We start from the raw sequence: 21,108 nt of genomic DNA, 5'->3' as shown, positions 1-21,108 counted from the left end.
TACAGTAGCACTACTGGAGTATGTGTGTTATTATACAGTAGGACTACTAGAGTATGTGTGTTATTATACAGTAGAACTACTGGAGTATGTGTGTTATTATACAGTAGAACTACTGGAGTATGTGTGTTATTATACATTAGGACTACTGGAGTATGTGTGTTATTATACAGTAGGACTACTGGAGAATGTGTGTTATTATACAGTAGGACTACTGGAGTATGTGTGTTATTATACAGTAGGACTACTGGAGTATGTGTGTTATTATACAGTAGGACTACTGGAGTATTGTCTGTTATTATACAGTAGGACTACTGGAGTATGTGTGTTATTATACAGTAGGACTACTGGAGTATGTGTGTTGTTATACAGTAGGACTACTGGAGTATGTGTGTTATTAAACATTAGAACTACTGGAGTATGTGTGTTATTATACAGTAGGACTACTGGAGTATGTGTGTTATTATACAGTAGGACTACTAGAGTATGTGTGTTATTATACAGTAGGACTACTGGAGTATGTGTGTTATTATACAGTAGGACTACTAGAGTATGTATGTTATTATACAGTAGGACTACTGGAGTATGTGTGTTATTATACAGTAGGACTACTATAGTATGTGTGTTATTATACAGTAGGACTACTGGAGTATGTGTGTTATTATACAGTAGGACTACTGGAGTATGTGTGTTATTATACAGTAGGACTACTGGAGTATTGTGTGTTATTATACAGTAGGACTACTGGAGTATGTGTGTTATTATACAGTAGGACTACTGGAGTATATGTGTTATTATACAGTAGGACTACTGGAGTATGTGTGTTATTATACAGTAGGACTACTAGAGTATGTGTGTTATTATACAGTAGGACTACTAGAGTATGTGTGTTATTATACAGCAGGACTACTAGAGTATGTATGTTATTATACAGTAGGCCTACTGGAGTATGTGTGTTATTATACAGTAGGACTACTTGAGTATGTGTGTTATTATGTTATTATACAGTAGCACTACTGGAGTATGTGTGTTATTATACAGTAGGACTACTAGAGTATGTGTGTTATTATACAGTAGAACTACTGGAGTATGTGTGTTATTATACAGTTGAACTACTGGAGTATGTGTGTTATTATACATTAGGACTACTGGAGTATGTGTGTTATTATACAGTAGGACTACTGGAGTATGTGTGTTATTATACAGTAGGACAACTGGAGTATGTGTGTTATTATACAGTAGGACTACTGGAGTATGTGTGTTATTATACAGTAGGACTACTGGATTATGTGTGTTATTATACAGTAGGACTACTGGAGTATATGTGTTATTATACAGTAGGACTACTGGAGTATGTGTGTTATTATACAGTAGGACTACTAGAGTATGTGTGTTATTATACAGTAGGAATACTAGAGTATGTGTGTTATTATACAGCAGGACTACTAGAGTATGTATGTTATTATACAGTAGGCCTACTAGAGTATGTGTGTTATTATACAGTAGGACTACTGGAGTATGTGTGTTATTATACAGTAGGACTACTGGAGTATTGTGTGTTATTATACAGTAGGACTACTGGAGTATGTGTGTTATTATACAGTAGAACTACTGGAGTATATGTGTTATTATACAGTAGGACTACTGGAGTATGTGTGTTATTATACAGTAGGACTACTGGACTATGTGTGTTATTATACAGTAGGACTACTAGAGTATGTGTGTTATTATACAGTAGGACTACTAGAGTATGTGTGTTATTATACAGTAGGACTACTTGAGTATGTGTGTTATTATGTTATTATACAGTAGCACTACTGGAGTATGTGTGTTATTATACAGTAGGACTACTAGAGTATGTGTGTTATTATACAGTAGAACTACTGGAGTATGTGTGTTATTATACAGTAGAACTACTGTAGTATGTGTGTTATTATACATTAGGACTACTGGAGTATGAAAGTTATTATACAGTAGGACTACTGGAGTATGTGTGTTATTATACAGTAGGACTACTAGAGTATGTGTGTTATTATACAGTAGGACTACTAGAGTATGTGTGTTATTATACAGTAGGACTACTAGAGTATGTATGTAATTATACAGTAGGCCTACTGGAGTATGTGTGTTATTATACAGTAGGACTACTTGAGTATGTGTGTTATTATGTTATTATACAGTAGCACTACTGGAGTATGTGTGTTATTATACAGTAGGACTACTAGAGTATGTGTGTTATTATACCGTAGAACTACTGGAGTATGTGTGTTATTATACAGTAGAACTACTGGAGTATGTGTGTTATTATACATTAGGACTACTGGAGTATGTGTGTTATTATACAGTAGGACTACTGGAGTATGTGTGTTATTATACAGTAGGACTACTAGAGTATGTGTGTTATTATACAGTAGGACTACTAGAGTATGTGTGTTATTATACAGCAGGACTACTAGAGTATGTATGTTATTATACAGCAGGCCTACTGGAGTATGTGTGTTATTATACAGTAGGACTACTTGAGTATGTGTGTTATTATGTTATTATACAGTAGCACTACTGGAGTATGTGTGTTATTATACAGTAGGACTACTAGAGTATGTGTGTTATTATACAGTAGAACTACTGGAGTATGTGTGTTATTATACAGTTGAACTACTGGAGTATGTGTGTTATTATACATTAGGACTACTGGAGTATGTGTGTTATTATACAGTAGGACTACTGGAGTATGTGTGTTATTATACAGTAGGACAACTGGAGTATGTGTGTTATTATACAGTAGGACTACTGGAGTATGTGTGTTATTATACAGTAGGACTACTGGAGTATGTGTGTTATTATACAGTAGGACTACTGGAGTATGTGTGTTATTATACAGTAGGACTACTTGAGTATGTGTGTTATTATGTTATTATACAGTAGCACTACTGGAGTATGTGTGTTATTATACAGTAGGACTACTAGAGTATGTGTGTTATTATACAGTAGAACTACTGGAGTATGTGTGTTATTATACAGTTGAACTACTGGAGTATGTGTGTTATTATACATTAGGACTACTGGAGTATGTGTGTTATTATACAGTAGGACTACTGGAGTATGTGTGTTATTATACAGTAGGACTACTGGAGTATGTGTGTTATTATACAGTAGGACTACTGGAGTATGTGTGTTATTATACAGTAGGACTACTGGAGTATGTGTGTTATTATACAGTAGGACTACTGGAGTATATGTGTTATTATACAGTAGGACTACTGGAGTATGTGTGTTATTATACAGTAGGACTACTAGAGTATGTGTGTTATTATACAGTAGGACTACTAGAGTATGTGTGTTATTATACAGCAGGACTACTAGAGTATGTATGTTATTATACAGTAGGCCTACTAGAGTATGTGTGTTATTATACAGTAGGACTACTGGAGTATGTGTGTTATTATACAGTAGGACTACTGGAGTATTGTGTGTTATTATACAGTAGGACTACTGGAGTATGTGTGTTATTATACAGTAGGACTACTGGATTATATGTGTTATTATACAGTAGGACTACTGGAGAATGTGTGTTATTATACAGTAGGACTACTGGAGTATGTGTGTTATTATACAGTAGGACTACTAGAGTATGTGTGTTATTATACAGTAGGACTACTAGAGTATGTGTGTTATTATACAGTAGGACTACTAGAGTATGTATGTTATTATACAGTAGGCCTACTGGAGTATGTGTGTTATTATACAGTAGGACTACTTGAGTATGTGTGTTATTATGTTATTATACAGTAGCACTACTGGAGTATGTGTGTTATTATACAGTAGGACTACTAGAGTATGTGTGTTATTATACAGTAGAACTACTGGAGTATGTGTGTTATTATACAGTAGAACTACTGTAGTATGTGTGTTATTATACATTAGGACTACTGGAGTATGAAAGTTATTATACAGTAGGACTACTGGAGTATGTGTGTTATTATACAGTAGGACTACTGGAGTATGTGTGTTATTATACAGTAGGACTACTGGAGTATGTGTGTTATTATACAGTAGGACTACTGGAGTATTGTGTGTTATTATACAGTAGGACTACTGGAGTATGTGTGTTATTATACAGTAGGACTGCTGGAGTATGAGTGTTATTATACAGTAGGACTACTGGAGTATGTGTGTTATTATACAGTAGGACTACTAGAGTATGTGTGTTATTATACAGTAGGACTACTAGAGTATGTGTGTTATTATACAGTAGGACTACTAGAGTATGTATGTTATTATACAGTAGGCCTACTGGAGTATGTGTGTTATTATACAGTAGGACTACTTGAGTATGTGTGTTATTATGTTATTATACAGTAGCACTACTGGAGTATGTGTGTTATTATACAGTAGGACTACTAGAGTATGTGTGTTATTATACAGTAGAACTACTGGAGTATGTGTGTTATTATACAGTAGAACTACTGGAGTATGTGTGTTATTATACATTAGGACTACTGGAGTATGTGTGTTATTATACAGTAGGACTACTGGAGAATGTGTGTTATTATACAGTAGGACTACTGGAGTATGTGTGTTATTATACAGTAGGACTACTGGAGTATGTGTGTTATTATACAGTAGGACTACTGGAGTATTGTCTGTTATTATACAGTAGGACTACTGGAGTATGTGTGTTATTATACAGTAGGACTACTGGAGTATGTGTGTTGTTATACAGTAGGACTACTGGAGTATGTGTGTTATTAAACATTAGAACTACTGGAGTATGTGTGTTATTATACAGTAGGACTACTGGAGTATGTGTGTTATTATACAGTAGGACTACTAGAGTATGTGTGTTATTATACAGTAGGACTACTGGAGTATGTGTGTTATTATACAGTAGGACTACTAGAGTATGTATGTTATTATACAGTAGGACTACTGGAGTATGTGTGTTATTATACAGTAGGACTACTATAGTATGTGTGTTATTATACAGTAGGACTACTGGAGTATGTGTGTTATTATACAGTAGGACTACTGGAGTATGTGTGTTATTATACAGTAGGACTACTGGAGTATTGTGTGTTATTATACAGTAGGACTACTGGAGTATGTGTGTTATTATACAGTAGGACTACTGGAGTATATGTGTTATTATACAGTAGGACTACTGGAGTATGTGTGTTATTATACAGTAGGACTACTAGAGTATGTGTGTTATTATACAGTAGGACTACTAGAGTATGTGTGTTATTATACAGCAGGACTACTAGAGTATGTATGTTATTATACAGTAGGCCTACTGGAGTATGTGTGTTATTATACAGTAGGACTACTTGAGTATGTGTGTTATTATGTTATTATACAGTAGCACTACTGGAGTATGTGTGTTATTATACAGTAGGACTACTAGAGTATGTGTGTTATTATACAGTAGAACTACTGGAGTATGTGTGTTATTATACAGTTGAACTACTGGAGTATGTGTGTTATTATACATTAGGACTACTGGAGTATGTGTGTTATTATACAGTAGGACTACTGGAGTATGTGTGTTATTATACAGTAGGACAACTGGAGTATGTGTGTTATTATACAGTAGGACTACTGGAGTATGTGTGTTATTATACAGTAGGACTACTGGATTATGTGTGTTATTATACAGTAGGACTACTGGAGTATATGTGTTATTATACAGTAGGACTACTGGAGTATGTGTGTTATTATACAGTAGGACTACTAGAGTATGTGTGTTATTATACAGTAGGAATACTAGAGTATGTGTGTTATTATACAGCAGGACTACTAGAGTATGTATGTTATTATACAGTAGGCCTACTAGAGTATGTGTGTTATTATACAGTAGGACTACTGGAGTATGTGTGTTATTATACAGTAGGACTACTGGAGTATTGTGTGTTATTATACAGTAGGACTACTGGAGTATGTGTGTTATTATACAGTAGAACTACTGGAGTATATGTGTTATTATACAGTAGGACTACTGGAGTATGTGTGTTATTATACAGTAGGACTACTGGACTATGTGTGTTATTATACAGTAGGACTACTAGAGTATGTGTGTTATTATACAGTAGGACTACTAGAGTATGTGTGTTATTATACAGTAGGACTACTTGAGTATGTGTGTTATTATGTTATTATACAGTAGCACTACTGGAGTATGTGTGTTATTATACAGTAGGACTACTAGAGTATGTGTGTTATTATACAGTAGAACTACTGGAGTATGTGTGTTATTATACAGTAGAACTACTGTAGTATGTGTGTTATTATACATTAGGACTACTGGAGTATGAAAGTTATTATACAGTAGGACTACTGGAGTATGTGTGTTATTATACAGTAGGACTACTGGAATATGTGTGTTATTATACAGTAGGACTACTGGAGTATGTGTGTTATTATACAGTAGGACTACTGGAGTATTGTGTGTTATTATACAGTAGGACTACTGGAGTATGTGTGTTATTATACAGTAGGACTACTGGAGTATGTGTGTTGTTATACAGTAGGACTACTGGAGTATGGGTGTTATTAAACATTAGAACTACTGGAGTATGTGTGTTATTATACAGTAGGACTACTGGAGTATGTGTGTTATTATACAGTAGGACTACTGGAGTATATGTGTTATTATACAGTAGGACTACTGGAGTATGTGTGTTATTATACAGTAGGACTACTAGAGTATGTGTGTTATTATACAGTAGGACTACTAGAGTATGTGTGTTATTATACAGTAGGACTACTAGAGTATGTATGTTATTATACAGTAGGCCTACTGGAGTATGTGTGTTATTATACAGTAGGACTACTTGAGTATGTGTGTTATTATGTTATTATACAGTAGCACTACTGGAGTATGTGTGTTATTATACAGTAGGACTACTAGAGTATGTGTGTTATTATACAGTAGAACTACTGGAGTATGTGTGTTATTATACAGTTGAACTACTGGAGTATGTGTGTTATTATACATTAGGACTACTGGAGTATGTGTGTTATTATACAGTAGGACTACTGGAGTATGTCTGTTATTATACAGTAGGACAACTGGAGTATGTGTGTTATTATACAGTAGGCCTACTGGAGTATGTGTGTTATTATACAGTAGGACTACTGGAGTATGTGTGTTATTATACAGTAGGACTACTGGAGTATTGTGTGTTATTATACAGTAGGACTACTGGAGTATGTGTGTTATTATACAGTAGGACTACTGGAGTATGTGTGTTGTTATACAGTAGGACTACTGGAGTATGGGTGTTATTAAACATTAGAACTACTGGAGTATGTGTGTTATTATACAGTAGGACTACTGGAGTATGTGTGTTATTATACAGTAGGACTACTGGAGTATATGTGTTATTATACAGTAGGACTACTGGAGTATGTGTGTTATTATACAGTAGGACTACTAGATTATGTGTGTTATTATACAGTAGGACTACTAGAGTATGTGTGTTATTATACAGTAGGACTACTAGAGTATGTATGTTATTATACAGTAGGCCTACTGGAGTATGTGTGTTATTATACAGTAGGACTACTTGAGTATGTGTGTTATTATGTTATTATACAGTAGCACTACTGGAGTATGTGTGTTATTATACAGTAGGACTACTAGAGTAGTGTGTGTTATTATACAGTAGAACTACTGGAGTATGTGTGTTATTATACAGTTGAACTACTGGAGTATGTGTGTTATTATACATTAGGACTACTGGAGTATGTGTGTTATTATACAGTAGGACTACTGGAGTATGTCTGTTATTATACAGTAGGACAACTGGAGTATGTGTGTTATTATACAGTAGGACTACTGGAGTATGTGTGTTATTATACAGTAGGACTACTGGAGTATGTGTGTTATTATACAGTAGGACTACTGGAGTATTGTGTGTTATTATACAGTAGGACTACTGGAGTATGTGTGTTATTATACAGTAGGACTACTGGAGTATGTGTGTTGTTATACAGTAGGACTACTGGAGTATGTGTGTTATTAAACATTAGAACTACTGGAGTATGTGTGTTATTATACAGTAGGACTATTGGAGTATGTGTGTTATTATACAGTAGGACAACTAGAGTATGTGTGTTGTTATACAGTAGGACTACTGGAGGATGTGTGTTATTATACAGTAGGACTACTAGAGTATGTGTGTTATTATACAGTAGGACTACTGGAGTATGTGTGTTATTATACAGTAGGACTACTAGAGTATGTGTGTTATTATACAGTAGGACTACTAGAGTATGTGTGTTATTATACAGTAGAACTACTAGAGTATGTATGTTATTATACAGTAGGACTACTATAGTATGTGTGTTATTATACAGTAGGACTACTGGAGTATGTGTGTTATTATACAGTAGGACTACTAGAGTATGTGTGTTATTATACAGTAGGACTACTAGAGTATGTGTGTTATTATACAGTAGGACTACTGGAGTATGTGTGTTATTATACTTTAGGACTACTGGAGTATGTGTGTTATTATACAGTAGGACTACTGGAGTATATGTGTTATTATACAGTAGGACTACTGGAGTATGTGTGATATTATACAGTAGGACTACTAGAGTATGTGTGTTATTATACAGTAGGACTACTGGAGTATGTGTGTTATTATACAGTAGGACTACTAGAGTATGTGTGATATTATACAGTAGGACTACTGGAGTATGTTTGTTATTATACAGTAGGACTACTGGAGTATGTGTGTTATTATACAGTAGGACTACTGGAGTATGTGTGTTATTATACAGTAGGACTACTGGAGTATTGTGTGTTTTTATACAGTAGGACTACTGGAGTATGTGTGTTATTATACAGTAGGACTACTGGAGTATGTGTGTTGTTATACAGTAGGACTACTGGAGTATGTGTGTTATTAAACATTAGAACTACTGGAGTATGTGTGTTATTATACAGTAGGACTACTAAAGTATGTGTGTTATTATACAGTAGGACTACTAGAGTATGTGTGTTATTATACAGTAGGACTACTGGAGTATGTGTGTTATTATACAGTAGGACTACTGGAGTATTGTGTGTTATTATACAGTAGGACTACTGGAGTATGTGTGTTATTATACAGTAGGACTACTGGAGTATATGTGTTATTATACAGTAGGACTACTGGAGTATGTGTGTTATTATACAGTAGGACTACTAGAGTATGTGTGTTATTATACAGTAGGACTACTAGAGTATGTGTGTTATTATGCAGTAGGACTACTAGAGTATGTATGTTATTATACAGTAGGCCTACTGGAGTATGTGTGTTATTATACAGTAGGACTACTTGAGTATGTGTGTTATTATACAGTAGCACTACTGGAGTATGTGTGTTATTATACAGTAGGACTACTAGAGTATGTGTGTTATTATACAGTAGGACTACTGGAGTATGTGTGTTATTATACAGTAGGACTACTGGAGTATGTGTGTTATTATACAGTAGGACTACTAGAGTATGTGTGTTATTATACAGTAGGACTACTAGAGTATGTGTGTTATTATACAGTAGGACTACTGGAGTATGTGTGTTATTATACAGTAGGACTACTTGAGTATGTGTGTTATTATGTTATTATACAGTAGCACTACTGGAGTATGTGTGTTATTATACAGTAGGACTACTAGAGTATGTGTGTTATTATACAGTAGAACTACTGGAGTATGTGTGTTATTATACAATAGGACTAGTAGAGTATGTGTGTTATTATACAGTAGGACTACTGGAGTATGTGTGTTATTATACAGTAGGACTACTAGAGTATGTGTGTTATTATACAGTAGGACTACTGGAGTATGTGTGTTATTATACAGTAGGACTACTGGAGTATTGTGTGTTATTATACAGTAGGACTACTGGAGTATGTGTGTTATTATACAGTAGGACTACTAGAGTATGTGTGTTATTATACAGTAGGACTAATAGAGTATGTGTGTTATTATACAGTAGGACTACTAGAGTATGTGTGTTATTATACAGTAGGACTACTGGAGTATGTGTGTTATTATACAGTAGGACTACTGGAGTATTGTGTGTTATTATACAGTAGGACTACTGGAGTATGTGTGTTATTATACAGTAGGACTACTGGAGTATGTGTGTTATTATACAGTAGGACTACTGGAGTATGTGTGTTATTATACAGTAGGACTACTGGAGTATGTGTGTTATTATACAGTAGGACTACTAGAGTATGTGTGTTATTATACAGTAGGACTACTAGAGTATGTGTGTTATTATACAGTAGGACTACTAGAGTATGTATGTTATTATACAGTAGGCCTACTGGAGTATGTGTGTTATTATACAGTAGGACTACTTGAGTATGTGTGTTATTATGTTATTATACAGTAGCACTACTGGAGTATGTGTGTTATTATACAGTAGGACTACTAGAGTATGTGTGTTATTATACAGTAGAACTACTGGAGTATGTGTGTTATTATACAGTAGGACTACTGGAGTATGTGTGTTATTATACATTAGGACTACTGGAGTATGTGTGTTATTATACAGTAGGACTACTGGAGTATGTGTGTTATTATACAGTAGGACTACTGGAGTATGTGTGTTATTATACAGTAGGACTACTGGAGTATGTGTGTTATTATACAGTAGGACTACTGGAGTATTGTGTGTTATTATACAGTAGGACTACTGGAGTATGTGTGTTATTATACAGTAGGACTACTGGAGTATGTGTGTTGTTATGCAGTAGGACTACTGGAGTATGTGTGTTATTAAACATTAGAACTACTGGAGTATGTGTGTTATTATACAGTAGGACTACTGGAGTATGTGTGTTATTATACAGTAGGACTAGTAGAGTATGTGTGTTATTATACAGTAGGACTACTGGAGTATGTGTGTTATTATACAGTAGGACTACTAGAGTATGTATGTTATTATACAGTAGGACTACTGGAGTATGTGTGTTATTATACAGTAGGACTACTGGAGTATTGTGTGTTATTATACAGTAGGACTACTGGAGTATGTGCGTTATTATACAGTAGGACTACTGGAGTATATGTGTTATTATACAGTAGGACTACTGGAGTATGTGTGTTATTATACAGTAGGACTACTAGAGTATGTGTGTTATTATACAGTAGGACTACTAGAGTATGTGTGTTATTATACAGCAGGACTACTAGAGTATGTATGTTATTATACAGTAGGCCTACTGGAGTATGTGTGGTATTATACAGTAGGACTACTTGAGTATGTGTGTTATTATGTTATTATACAGTAGCACTACTGGAGTATGTGTGTTATTATACAGTAGGACTACTAGAGTATGTGTGTTATTATACAGTAGAACTACTGGAGTATGTGTGTTATTATACAGTTGAACTACTGGAGTATGTGTGTTATTATACAGTAGGACTACTGGAGTATGTGTGTTATTATACAGTAGGACTACTGGAGTATGTGTGTTATTATACAGTAGGACAACTGGAGTATGTGTGTTATTATACAGTAGGGCTACTGGAGTATGTGTGTTATTATACATTAGGACTACTGGAGTATGTGTGTTATTATACAGTAGGACTACTGGAGTATGTGTGTTATTATACAGTAGGACAACTGGAGTATGTGTGTTATTATACAGCAGGACTACTGGAGTATGTGTGTTATTATACAGTAGGACTACTGGAGTATGTGTGTTATTATACAGTAGGACTACTGGAGTATTGTGTGTTATTATACAGTAGGACTACTGGAGTATGTGTGTTATTATACAGTAGCACTACTGGAGTATGTGTGTTGTTATACAGTAGGACTACTGGAGTATGTGTGTTATTAAACATTAGGACTACTATAGTATGTGTGTTATTATACAGTAGGACTACTGGAGTATGTGTGTTATTATACAGTAGGACTACTAGAGTATGTGTGTTATTATACAGTAGGACTACTAGAGTATGTGTGTTATTATACAGTAGGACTACTAGAGTATGTATGTTATTATACAGTAGGCCTACTGGAGTATGTGTGTTATTATACAGTAGGACTACTTGAGTATGTGTGTTATTATGTTATTATACAGTAGCACTACTGGAGTATGTGTGTTATTATACAGTAGGACTACTAGAGTATGTGTGTTATTATACAGTAGAACTACTGGAGTATGTGTGTTATTATACAATAGGACTAGTAGAGTATGTGTGTTATTATACAGTAGGACTACTGGAGTATGTGTGTTATTATACAGTAGGACTACTAGAGTATGTATGTTATTATACAGTAGGACTACTGGAGTATGTGTGTTATTATACAGTAGGACTACTGGAGTATTGTGTGTTATTATACAGTAGGACTACTGGAGTATGTGTGTTATTATACAGTAGGACTACTAGAGTATGTGTGTTATTATACAGTAGGACTAATAGAGTATGTGTGTTATTATACAGTAGGACTACTAGAGTATGTGTGTTATTATACAGTAGGACTACTGGAGTATGTGTGTTATTATACAGTAGGACTACTGGAGTATTGTGTGTTATTATACAGTAGGACTACTGGAGTATGTGTGTTATTATACAGTAGGACTACTGGAGTATATGTGTTATTATACAGTAGGACTACTGGAGTATGTGTGTTATTATACAGTAGGACTACTGGAGTATGTGTGTTATTATACAGTAGGACTACTAGAGTATGTGTGTTATTATACAGTAGGACTACTAGAGTATGTGTGTTATTATACAGTAGGACTACTAGAGTATGTATGTTATTATACAGTAGGCCTACTGGAGTATGTGTGTTATTATACAGTAGGACTACTTGAGTATGTGTGTTATTATGTTATTATACAGTAGCACTACTGGAGTATGTGTGTTATTATACAGTAGGACTACTAGAGTATGTGTGTTATTATACAGTAGAACTACTGGAGTATGTGTGTTATTATACATTAGGACTACTGGAGTATGTGTGTTATTATACAGTAGGACTACTGGAGTATGTGTGTTATTATACAGTAGGACTACTGGAGTATGTGTGTTATTATACAGTAGGACTACTGGAGTATGTGTGTTATTATACAGTAGGACTACTGGAGTATTGTGTGTTATTATACAGTAGGACTACTGGAGTATGTGTGTTATTATACAGTAGGACTACTGGAGTATGTGTGTTGTTATGCAGTAGGACTACTGGAGTATGTGTGTTATTAAACATTAGAACTACTGGAGTATGTGTGTTATTATACAGTAGGACTACTGGAGTATGTGTGTTATTATACAGTAGGACTAGTAGAGTATGTGTGTTATTATACAGTAGGACTACTGGAGTATGTGTGTTATTATACAGTAGGACTACTAGAGTATGTATGTTATTATACAGTAGGACTACTGGAGTATGTGTGTTATTATACAGTAGGACTACTGGAGTATTGTGTGTTATTATACAGTAGGACTACTGGAGTATGTGCGTTATTATACAGTAGGACTACTGGAGTATATGTGTTATTATACAGTAGGACTACTGGAGTATGTGTGTTATTATACAGTAGGATTACTAGAGTATGTGTGTTATTATACAGTAGGACTACTAGAGTATGTGTGTTATTATACAGCAGGACTACTAGAGTATGTATGTTATTATACAGTAGGCCTACTGGAGTATGTGTGGTATTATACAGTAGGACTACTTGAGTATGTGTGTTATTATGTTATTATACAGTAGCACTACTGGAGTATGTGTGTTATTATACAGTAGGACTACTAGAGTATGTGTGTTATTATACAGTAGAACTACTGGAGTATGTGTGTTATTATACAGTTGAACTACTGGAGTATGTGTGTTATTATACATTAGGACTACTGGAGTATGTGTGTTATTATACAGTAGGACTACTGGAGTATGTGTGTTATTATACAGTAGGACAACTGGAGTATGTGTGTTATTATACAGTAGGGCTACTGGAGTATGTGTGTTATTATACAGTAGGACTACTGGAGTATGTGTGTTATTATACAGTAGGACTACTGGAGTATTGTGTGTTATTATACAGTAGGACTACTGGAGTATGTGTGTTATTATACAGTAGGACTACTAGAGTATGTGTGTTATTATACAGTAGGACTACTGGAGTATGTGTGTTATTATACAGTAGGACTACTAGAGTATGTGTGTTATTATACAGTAGGACTACTAGAGTATGTGTGTTATTATACAGTAGAACTACTAGAGTATGTATGTTATTATACAGTAGGACTACTATAGTATGTGTGTTATTATACAGTAGGACTACTGGAGTATGTGTGTTATTATACAGTAGGACTACTAGAGTATGTGTGTTATTATACAGTAGGACTACTAGAGTATGTGTGTTATTATACAGTAGGACTACTGGAGTATGTGTGTTATTATACTTTAGGACTACTGGAGTATGTGTGTTATTATACAGTAGGACTACTGGAGTATATGTGTTATTATACAGTAGGACTACTGGAGTATGTGTGATATTATACAGTAGGACTACTAGAGTATGTGTGTTGTTATACAGTAGGACTACTGGAGTATGTGTGTTATTATACAGTAGGACTACTGGAGTATGTGTGTTATTATACAGTAGGACTACTTGAGTATGTGTGTTATTATGTTATTATACAGTAGCACTACTGGAGTATGTGTGTTATTATACAGTAGGACTACTAGAGTATGTGTGTTATTATACAGTAGAACTACTGGAGTATGTGTGTTATTATACAGTAGAACTACTGGAGTATGTGTGTTATTATACAGTAGGACTACTGGAGTATGTGTGTTATTATACAGTAGGACTACTAGAGTATGTCTGTTATTATACAGTAGGACTACTGGAGTATGTGTGTTATTATACAGTAGGACTACTGGAGTATGTGTGTTATTATACAGTAGGACTACTGGAGTATGTGTGTTATTATACAGTAGGACTACTAGAGTATGTGTGTTATTATACAGTAGGACTAATAGAGTATGTGTGTTATTATACAGTAGGACTACTAGAGTATGTGTGTTATTATACAGTAGGACTACTGGAGTATGTGTGTTATTATACAGTAGGACTACTGGAGTATTGTGTGTTATTATACAGTAGGACTACTGGAGTATGTGTGTTATTATACAGTAGGACTACTGGAGTATATGTGTTATTATACAGTAGGACTACTGGAGTATGTGTGTTATTATACAGTAGGACTACTGGAGTATGTGTGTTATTATACAGTAGGACTACTGGAGTATGTGTGTTGTTATACAGTAGGACTACTGGAGTATGTGTGTTATTAAACATTAGAACTACTGGAGTATGTGTGTTATTATACAGTAGGACTACTGGAGTATGTGTGTTATTATACAGTAGGACTACTAGAGTATGTGTGTTGTTATACAGTAGGACTACTGGAGTATGTGTGTTATTATACAGTAGGACTACTAGAGTATGTGTGTTATTATACAGTAGGACTACTGGAGTATGTGTGTTATTATACAGTAGGACTACTAGAGTATGTGTGTTATTATACAGTAGGACTACTAGAGTATGTGTGTTATTATACAGTAGAACTACTAGAGTATGTATGTTATTATACAGTAGGACTACTATAGTATGTGTGTTATTATACAGTAGGACTACTGGAGTATGTGTGTTATTATACAGTAGGACTACTAGAGTATGTGTGTTATTATACAGTAGGACTACTAGAGTATGTGTGTTATTATACAGTAGGACTACTGGAGTATGTGTGTTATTATACTTTAGGACTACTGGAGTATGTGTGTTATTATACAGTAGGACTACTGGAGTATATGTGTTATTATACAGTAGGACTACTGGAGTATGTGTGATATTATACAGTAGGACTACTAGAGTATGTGTGTTGTTATACAGTAGGACTACTGGAGTATGTGTGTTATTATACAGTAGGACTACTGGAGTATGTGTGTTATTATACAGTAGGACTACTTGAGTATGTGTGTTATTATGTTATTATACAGTAGCACTACTGGAGTATGTGTGTTATTATACAGTAGGACTACTAGAGTATGTGTGTTATTATACAGTAGAACTACTGGAGTATGTGTGTTATTATACAGTAGAACTACTGGAGTATGTGTGTTATTATACAGTAGGACTACTGGAGTATGTGTGTTATTATACAGTAGGACTACTAGAGTATGTCTGTTATTATACAGTAGGACTACTGGAGTATGTGTGTTATTATACAGTAGGACTACTGGAGTATGTGTGTTATTATACAGTAGGACTACTGGAGTATGTGTGTTATTATACAGTAGGACTACTAGAGTATGTGTGTTATTATACAGTAGGACTAATAGAGTATGTGTGTTATTATACAGTAGGACTACTAGAGTATGTGTGTTATTATACAGTAGGACTACTGGAGTATGTGTGTTATTATACAGTAGGACTACTGGAGTATTGTGTGTTATTATACAGTAGGACTACTGGAGTATGTGTGTTATTATACAGTAGGACTACTGGAGTATATGTGTTATTATACAGTAGGACTACTGGAGTATGTGTGTTATTATACAGTAGGACTACTGGAGTATGTGTGTTATTATACAGTAGGACTACTAGAGTATGTGTGTTATTATACAGTAGGACTACTAGAGTATGTGTGTTATTATACAGTAGGACTACTAGAGTATGTATGTTATTATACAGTAGGCCTACTGGAGTATGTGTGTTATTATACAGTAGGACTACTTGAGTATGTGTGTTATTATGTTATTATACAGTAGCACTACTGGAGTATGTGTGTTATTATACAGTAGGACTACTAGAGTATGTATGTTATTATACAGTAGAACTACTGGAGTATGTGTGTTATTATACAGTAGAACTACTGGAGTATGTGTGTTATTATACATTAGGACTACTGGAGTATGTGTGTTATTATACAGTAGGACTACTGGAGTATGTGTGTTATTATACAGTAGGACTACTGGAGTATGTGTGTTATTATACAGTAGGACTACTGGAGTATGTGTGTTATTATACAGTAGGACTACTAGAGTATGTGTGTTATTATACAGTAGGACTACTAGAGTATGTATGTTATTATACAGTAGGCCTACTGGAGTATGTGTGTTATTATACAGTAGGACTACTTGAGTATGTGTGTTATTATGTTATTATACAGTAGCACTACTGGAGTATGTGTGTTATTATACAGTAGGACTACTGGAGTATTGTGTGTTATTATACAGTAGGACTACTGGAGTATGTGTGTTATTATACAGTAGGACTACTGGAGTATGTGTGTTGTTATACAGTAGGACTACTGGAGTATGTGTGTTATTAAACATTAGAACTACTGGAGTATGTGTGTTATTATACAGTAGGACTACTGGAGTATGTGTGTTATTATACAGTAGGACTAGTAGAGTATGTGTGTTATTATACAGTAGGACTACTGGAGTATGTGTGTTATTATACAGTAGGACTACTAGAGTATGTATGTTATTATACAGTAGCACTACTGGAGTATGTGTGTTATTATACAGTAGGACTACTATAGTATGTGTGTTATTATACAGTAGGACTACTGGAGTATGTGTGTTATTATACAGTAGGACTACTGGAGTATGTGTGTTATTATACAGTAGGACTACTGGAGTATTGTGTGTTATTATACAGTAGGACTACTGGAGTATGTGTGTTATTATACAGTAGGACTACTGGAGTATATGTGTTATTATACAGTAGGACTACTGGAGTATGTGTGTTATTATACAGTAGGACTACTAGAGTATGTGTGTTATTATACAGTAGGACTACTAGAGTATGTGTGTTATTATACAGCAGGACTACTAGAGTATGTATGTTATTATACAGTAGGCCTACTGGAGTATGTGTGTTATTATACAGTAGGACTACTTGAGTATGTGTGTTATTATGTTATTTTACAGTAGCACTACTGGAGTATGTGTGTTATTATACAGTAGGACTACTAGAGTATGTGTGTTATTATACAGTAGAACTACTGGAGTATGTGTGTTATTATACAGTTGAACTACTGGAGTATGTGTGTTATTATACATTAGGACTACTGGAGTATGTGTGTTATTATACAGTAGCACTACTGGAGTATGTGTGTTATTATACAGTAGGACAACTGGAGTATGTGTGTTATTATACAGTAGGACTACTGGAGTATGTGTGTTATTATACAGTAGGACTACTGGAGTATGTGTGTTATTATACAGTAGGACTACTGGAGTATTGTGTGTTATTATACAGTAGGACTACTGGAGTATGTGTGTTATTATACAGTAGGACTACTGGAGTATGTGTGTTGTTATACAGTAGGACTACTGGAGTATGTGTGTTATTAAACATTAGAACTACTGGAGTATGTGTGTTATTATACAGTAGGACTACTGGAGTATGTGTGTTATTATACAGTAGGACTACTAGAGTATGTGTGTTGTTATACAGTAGGACTACTGGAGTATGTGTGTTATTATACAGTAGGACTACTAGAGTATGTGTGTTATTATACAGTAGGACTACTGGAGTATGTGTGTTATTATACAGTAGGACTACTAGAGTATGTGTGTTATTATACAGTAGGACTACTAGAGTATGTGTGTTATTATACAGTAGAACTACTAGAGTATGTATGTTATTATACAGTAGGACTACTATAGTATGTGTGTTATTATACAGTAGGACTACTGGAGTATGTGTGTTATTATACAGTAGGACTACTAGAGTATGTGTGTTATTATACAGTAGGACTACTAGAGTATGTGTGTTATTATACAGTAGGACTACTGGAGTATGTGTGTTATTATACTTTAGGACTACTGGAGTATGTGTGTTATTATACAGTAGGACTACTGGAGTATATGTGTTATTATACAGTAGAACTACTGGAGTATGTGTAATATTATACAGTAGGACTACTAGAGTATGTGTGTTATTATACAGTAGGACTACTGGAGTATGTGTGTTATTATACAGTAGGACTACTAGAGTATGTGTGATATTATACAGTAGGACTACTGGAGTATGTGTGTTATTATACTTTAGGACTACTGGAGTATGTGTGATATTATACAGTAGGACTACTAGAGTATGTGTGTTATTATACAGTAGGACTACTAGAGTATGTATGTTATTATACAGTAGGACTAGTATAGTATGTGTGTTATTATACAGTAGGACTACTGGAGTATGTGTGTTATTATACAGTAGGACTACTAGAGTATGTGTGTTATTATACAGTAGGACTACTGGAGTATGTGTGTTATTATACAGTAGGACTACTATAGTATGTGTGTTATTATACAGTAGGACTACTGGAGTATGTGTGTTATTATACAGTAGGACTACTAGAGTATGTGTGTTATTATACAGTAGGACTACTGGAGTATTGTGTGTTATTATACAGTAGGACTACTGGAGTATGTGTGTTATTATACAGTAGGACTACTGGAGTATGTGTGTTGTTATACAGTAGGACTACTGGAGTATGTGTGTTATTAAACATTAGAACTACTGGAGTATGTGTGTTATTATACAGTAGGACTACTGGAGTATGTGTGTTATTATACAGTAGGACTAGTAGAGTATGTGTGTTATTATACAGTAGGACTACTGGAGTATGTGTGTTATTATACAGTAGGACTACTAGAGTATGTATGTTATTATACAGTAGGACTACTGGAGTATGTGTGTTATTATACAGTAGGACTACTGGAGTATGTGTGTTATTATACAGTAGAACTACTGGAGTATGTGTGTTATTATACATTAGGACTACTGGAGTATGTGTGTTATTATACAGTAGGACTACTGGAGAATGTGTGTTATTATACAGTAGGACTACTGGAGTATGTGTGTTATTATACAGTAGGACTACTGGAGTATGTGTGTTATTATACAGTAGGACTACTGGAGTATTGTCTGTTATTATACAGTAGGACTACTGGAGTATGTGTGTTATTATACAGTAGGACTACTGGAGTATGTGTGTTGTTATACAGTAGGACTACTGGAGTATGTGTGTTATTAAACATTAGAACTACTGGAGTATGTGTGTTATTATACAGTAGGACTACTGGAGTATGTGTGTTATTATACAGTAGGACTACTAGAGTATGTGTGTTATTATACAGTAGGACTACTGGAGTATGTGTGTTATTATACAGTAGGACTACTAGAGTATGTATGTTATTATACAGTAGGACTACTGGAGTATGTGTGTTATTATACAGTAGGACTACTATAGTATGTGTGTTATTATACAGTAGGACTACTGGAGTATGTGTGTTATTATACAGTAGGACTACTGGAGTATGTGTGTTATTATACAGTAGGACTACTGGAGTATTGTGTGTTATTATACAGTAGGACTACTGGAGTATGTGTGTTATTATACAGTAGGACTACTGGAGTATATGTGTTATTATACAGTAGGACTACTGGAGTATGTGTGTTATTATACAGTAGGACTACTAGAGTATGTGTGTTATTATACAGTAGGACTACTAGAGTATGTGTGTTATTATACAGCAGGACTACTAGAGTATGTATGTTATTATACAGTAGGCCTACTGGAGTATGTGTGTTATTATACAGTAGGACTACTTGAGTATGTGTGTTATTATGTTATTATACAGTAGCACTACTGGAGTATGTGTGTTATTATACAGTAGGACTACTAGAGTATGTGTGTTATTATACAGTAGAACTACTGGAGTATGTGTGTTATTATACAGTTGAACTACTGGAGTATGTGTGTTATTATACATTAGGACTACTGGAGTATGTGTGTTATTATACAGTAGGACTACTGGAGTATGTGTGTTATTATACAGTAGGACAACTGGAGTATGTGTGTTATTATACAGTAGGACTACTGGAGTATGTGTGTTATTATACAGTAGGACTACTGGATTATGTGTGTTATTATACAGTAGGACTACTGGAGTATATGTGTTATTATACAGTAGGACTACTGGAGTATGTGTGTTATTATACAGTAGGACTACTAGAGTATGTGTGTTATTATACAGTAGGAATACTAGAGTATGTGTGTTATTATAC

This window comes from Salmo salar, chromosome ssa11, assembly GCF_905237065.1.
Source record: "Salmo salar chromosome ssa11, Ssal_v3.1, whole genome shotgun sequence".
In the NCBI taxonomy this organism is placed as follows: domain Eukaryota; kingdom Metazoa; phylum Chordata; class Actinopteri; order Salmoniformes; family Salmonidae; genus Salmo; species Salmo salar.
Note: the sequence above shows the minus strand (reverse complement) of the source record.